Genomic DNA, 6,000 nt, shown 5'->3' on the forward strand with positions numbered 1-6,000 from the left:
GTGCCCATTCACAGGAGAGCAATGTCCCCGAGTAAATATCCTCTTTCGAAGAGCTGGTTAAACATAGGTCTTGCCAGGAGGAAGCTGCCATAAGTCTAGAGGCGTAGCAACAACCGATCGTTCAGGAGGAACAATATGTCCAGGAGCCGATTCTTCACCAATAGCATTGGAGGCATGAGAGAGTGCATCCGCTTTGAGGTTCTCTGCTGGACGAAAGTGAATCAGGAAATTACAACAAGAAAAAAAGAGGGACCAGTGAGCCTGTTGTTGTCAATGCCACTCTTCCAGGGCAAGCTTTATGGCCAGAAGTTCTCGATCTCTTATGGAGTGGTTCTTCTCTGCAGCAGAGAAGGTTTTAGAGAAGAAACCATGGGTGAGAGTTTGGCCTTTGGGCCCATTCTGTGAGAACAGCTCCAGCTCCTACAGAGGAAGCATCTTCCTCAAGCTGGAATGGTTTCTCCGCATCAGGCCGCGTGAGAATAGGAGCAGAGGCAAAGGCAGACTTCAGCTTAGAGAATGCTTCTTCAGCAGATTATACGCCCCTCATAGGTCCAATTTGGTAAATATCCTGGCTCCACAGATGCAGTCTAAAAGTCCTGCGGTCAAAGGTAGTGGATAGCGGTTCTTCACCGTGATCTTGTTAAGACCACGATAGGCAATACATGGACGATGAGAACCATCCTTCATGGCCACGAAGAAGAATCCAGCATCGGTAGAGGAAGAAGACTTGCGGATAAACCCCTTCTGAAAATTCTCCTTGACGTAGGCCGACATAGCCGTGGTTTCGGTCACAGACAATGGGTACTCGCAACCTCGTGGAGGAGACGTGCCCGGCAGCAGCTTAATGGGGCAGTCGTAGGGACGGTGCAGTGGCAGAATCTACACTTGCTTCTCTGAGAAGACATTGGCATAGTCCATATAAAAAGAGGGAAGATCTGCCAGAGGCTTGGAGGGCACCGCAGAGGACACCAGATGGAGAGCCATGAGACAGCGAGAGTGGCACTCCGGTCCCCAGCTAAGAATCTCCCCAGTCTGACAGTCGAGCACTGAAGCGTGTTGCTCCAACCACGGGAGGCCCAAAAGCACAGAGTACATAGAACGGGGGAGCACATTAGATGACAGTCTCTCCTTGTGCAATGCCCCAATTTGGAAAGATAGAGGCTTGTTGTGGTACTGGACCGGATCACAGAGAATCTGCCCACTGACAGAAGAGATGGCCAGTGCTTCTCGAGATGGACAGGGAAATGATGCTGGGAGACCATTGTAGCATCCACAAAGTTTCCTGCAGAGCTGTAATCCAAGAAGTAAGAAGCCTGGAACTGGCTGCCTGTCCCAGAGCTGTGGAGAACATAGATATTCAAACGTGGAGAAGCTTTGCTCTCACCTAGGAACGCTTCTCCCAAGAACCATAGGTGCTTGCATTTCACGGACGCTGTGGACGTATTGGACAAGTCTGAAGAAAGTGTTCCAGGCTTGCTCAATCGAGGCAAAGGTTCTCCTGCCTTTGTCTGCAACTCTCTTGGGGTGTCAGCTGAGGTTTATCTACCTGCATGGGTTCCTCGGTAGCATGCACAGAGGAGGACAGGGGTCTTTGGAAGACTGGAGCAAAGTGGGGTAGTTGTCGGACCCTGGCTTGCACTTGCTCAACTCACTGCTCCACTTGCTCAACCAAACGCTCAGGGCCAGGGAGATCAGACTGCTTAGAGAAGGCGGCAGGTCCCCTGCAGACAGGGCGTCTTTGATCTGACTAGACAGTCCTTTTTTAAAGGCAGGGACAAAGGCTGCTTCATTCCACAAGAGCTTGAATGCCATAGTGAGAAATTGAACCACGTAGTAACCTACAGAAAAGTCCCCTTGGTGCAAATTCAGTAGGGGGCGGTTTCAGCAGATGATGCCCAGGCTGGTTCCTCAAAGACAGACCGTAATTCTGCGAGGAATGTAGTGATGTTAGCTGAGACCGGTTCCTTCCTGTCCCAGAGGGGGGTAGCCCATGCTAGGGCTTTCTTGGAGAGCAGACTGACCACGAATGCCACCTTAGACCTCTCTGTGGTGAACTGTATAGGCATTAATGAGAGCACTGTGTGATGAACCCCCTGCACAACTTGGGGTCTCTGTCATACTTGGAGGGCATGGATAGTCACAGTTCGGGCTCTGTAGAAGATGGTGGAGCCGCTGTAGCGGGGATACCGCAGGAAAAGCATGCTGCTGCTTAGTGGCCAGTAACTACTGCATAATGGTTGTCAGCTGGGTAAGTTTCTGACCCAGCAAAGCAATCTGCTGGGACTGCTGGGCCACCATGGTGGTGAAATCGGCCACTTCATGTAGCGGAACCTTGGCGGCATCCATGGCCGGCTCTTACTGTACCACCGCGAGAAATAAAGTCTAGGTGGCACCAGCCTTTCTCCAGAGCCCACCGCAAAACAGGTTGGACTTGCTGTGGCGGTATACCACCAGGTCGCTCCACAGGCGTGACTTTGCTTGCGGTGGTGGCCAAGTCGAAGTACAGAATCATGTGGCAGAGTCGTGGTCAGGCTGGTGTCAGAACAGGGGGCACAGCAATGGAGTCAGGGACGAGGCAGAAGGTCAGGACAGGCGTCGGAGAATCGGAGTCAGGAATCACAATAATCCCAGGAATAACTTAAGGGAAGCTTTCTCAGAGGCATTGGTGAACAAAGATCCGGCAGGGGACATAGGAAGGGGCCGGATTTTTAACAAGGAAGGCGGTTGACCAGCGGCAATCGTCGACACGCTGGCCCTTTAAATCTTAGATGGCGCTTGCACCCTCGGATGCACCAGAGTGTGGAGACCGCTGCTGGACCGAGGGCATGTGATAGAAGGTGCTGCTGGCGTAAGAGGGCACAGGGAGGCACACAGGTGCACCTGCGACCCGGGACATGGGTCGGAGGAGGACCCATGATAGTACTTGGATAATCTAAGCACATTGTCAGCACACAGCATCAGAGGGATCATGAAGTTTCTGCTTAGAGAGTCCCCGTCCACGCTCTGGAATATTACACTGACCATCACTGAGTGATAAGAGCTAAAACAGCAAGGGGGAGAACAATGGCGGCGCCCAGCACGAAGTTAGAGAAGAAAGAAGACGGGCGCGGGAGCCAGAAGAGGACCCACGCGGACATCGGGGGAGCAGCGCTGCAGGTCGGGGCCACCGGAGGGTGAGTATATAAGTTTATTATTTTCTTTTAATGCTGGGCAGGCTGTTTACTACTGGGGGCAGTGCTTTATACTACTGTAGGCAAGCTGTACAGGGGGCAGTGCTGTATACTACTGGGGGCAGTGCTGTATACTACTGGGGGCCGTGCTGTATACTACTGGGGGGCCGTGCTGTATATTACTGGGGGCCGTGCTGTATACTACCGGGGGCCATGCTCTATACTACTGGGGGCCGTGCTCTATACTACTGGGGGCAGTGCTGTATACTACTGGGGGCCGTGCTGTATACTACTGGGGGCCGTGCTGTATACTACTGGGGGCAGTGCTGTATACTACTGGGGGCAGTGCTGTATACTACTGGGGGCAGGCTGTATACTACTAGGGGCAGGCTGTATACTACTGGGGGCAGGCTGTATACTACTGGGGGCTTGCTGGCTACACACTGGGGGGGGGGTCTGTGACCAATGCATTTCCCACCCTCGGCTTATACTCAAGTCAATAGATTTTCCCAGTTTTTGATGGTAAAATTAGGGGTCTCGGCTTATACTCGAGTATATACGGTAACCCCAATCCATAACGGGATTATATTGGGTGAGGAAACCCCAGTAGCATGTATATAAGCGAGATTTGGACGTGGGGATTCATGAATCGAGATAAAAGAGCAACACAGATTAGATTTTATATTTAATTGCCTTAAGGGCACACTAGACAAAACAATATATACAGTAGAGATATATATACAGTTACACAGAGTACAAAATACAAGGTAGCTCTACACATATCACCAGTTCAGTAAGTTAGTTACCTTGTATGTGGGCCTAATGGAACCTGATAGTCCACACCTTAAGATCCTTCTCTGCTCTTGATGTTGGTTCCCAGACAAAAGACAATGCAGCCTTAGAGGTGCCTGATTATACTCGGTGGGGTCTTGGGTCCCTCTTACCTTGTATTAGATCCCGAACTCTGGAGTAGTGATAGCTTCCCAAGGAGAAGTCGCATGGTCATGGTTCTGGTATCATTGGATCCGGCCGAATCCCTGGATCGCATTGATACCAAACCTGACCCATTTGCTATGATCTTAACCAGAGATATTGATATCTCTGGCCCCAAGGGTGCCAGACCCCCAGCAATTGGACCTCTGTGATCTCATGAAGATAACAAATCGAAAAACGTATTTGCCCTTGGGGTGACACAGACCTTTACTCCATAACTGTCCCTATTCAACCTATTGGTGTAACAGTTTTTATGGCTTTGACTTAAAATTGGAGGGAAAATTAGCTCAAGTCTTCAGAGACAATTCGGCTGCAGAGATCCTTAGAAGCTAACCCTCATGAAGTGATTGTAAACAACCTAGGTCAATTAGGCCAATTAAGCTGAGGCTGGGAGTAGGTGAGGGATATGGGTGGCTTGATGAACAGGACAATATCTGGCCTGTGAATCTCCCTTATACCTGTATGTTCATCACAAGTATTGTGATACTTCTCCAGATATGGTATCGCACACAAAATTCTGGTATTGATGCAACCATATACCATTCACATAGAAACTTCAATTATAATCATACTCTCACAAGAAGTGTAACAATGGCAGACATACTTTATTTAACAAACATAATGGCCATCTACTAAAAATATCCAGAAAACACAAAGTATGTGCTTGTGTATGATATTCTTTTCCAATGTCATGCAATATAGCCACCATAATGGCATGAAAAGAAACTTTTGTAACCTGTATAATACAAATATTATTAATAGGATCTAATTTTGCATACAACATACTGCTGTTTTCATTATTTCTACAATATTATGTTCTTTTATTGATTCTAGTAGAAAATGAATGTTCCACAGAATCATTTCTACTCGACAAATGTGTGCAATGGGGGTGATAAAGGCAAGATCATAAAATGAATTCACAAACAAATATAACATTTAGCTGCCCTGCAATAAAATTAAGAATTTCAAGTAGCTCTTTTGTATTAAGCAAAGTGGGATCATTTGCAATCAAACTCCTTGCATAGCCATAAAATGGTAACATGCTAAACAGTTCCAAAGCTGCAGGGATTATAGTTTAGTGCCTAATCAGCTGAGTAATTGAAAGAGATATAAGTGCAACTGAAATTGTCAATTAGTTGAAAAAAGCGATTCTCATTATCCAAGAGAAAAATATCACTTAAAAATATGCACATAAACATGAGGTATACAGTAGACACAAACGCAAAGGAGAACATATCTCTTCATTAAGTATAGTGATAAAGTGAAATATAGGCTCCTTGATTGAATGGTACAACATTTATGTATCCTTGACCCCTCCTCTGCATAAAAGCTCACCATATAGGGCTCTTTCCTGTTGGCTTTTTTTTCACGTCCGTGGTTCAATTATTTCCACGGATACTTCATAAAGCCATTTATAGGTGTTTTCAGAATGGCTTTTATTTTCACTGATCCGTTGTACGTGGAAAAAATTATGAAACATGTTTTTTTTTTTTATGGATGCAGATCATGGAAGGCAATAGAAGTCTATAGGTCCGCCAAAAAAACTGATGAAACATCCGTCTTTTTTCACTGATGAGGCTGAAAACCCAGGTGTGATGTTTTCAAAGCAATGTTTAACCTTCTTTTGTGGACCTGGAGACAAAACGGAGGAAAAATGAAGTCCAGATGCACATCTGAAGCTTATACCAACGTGAAAGACCACTAAATATGGATTATGCCTGCTAATTATGCAAGCATTAACTATGCAAGCATTAAGGGGCATTCCCATGAATACAAGTTTCTTATATGTACTCAGGATAAATTAACACATTCTCTAATTCACTGTGATTTACAAAAA

The sequence above is a fragment of the Engystomops pustulosus genome, chromosome 1, assembly GCF_040894005.1.
Source record: "Engystomops pustulosus chromosome 1, aEngPut4.maternal, whole genome shotgun sequence".
NCBI lineage: Eukaryota > Metazoa > Chordata > Amphibia > Anura > Leptodactylidae > Engystomops > Engystomops pustulosus.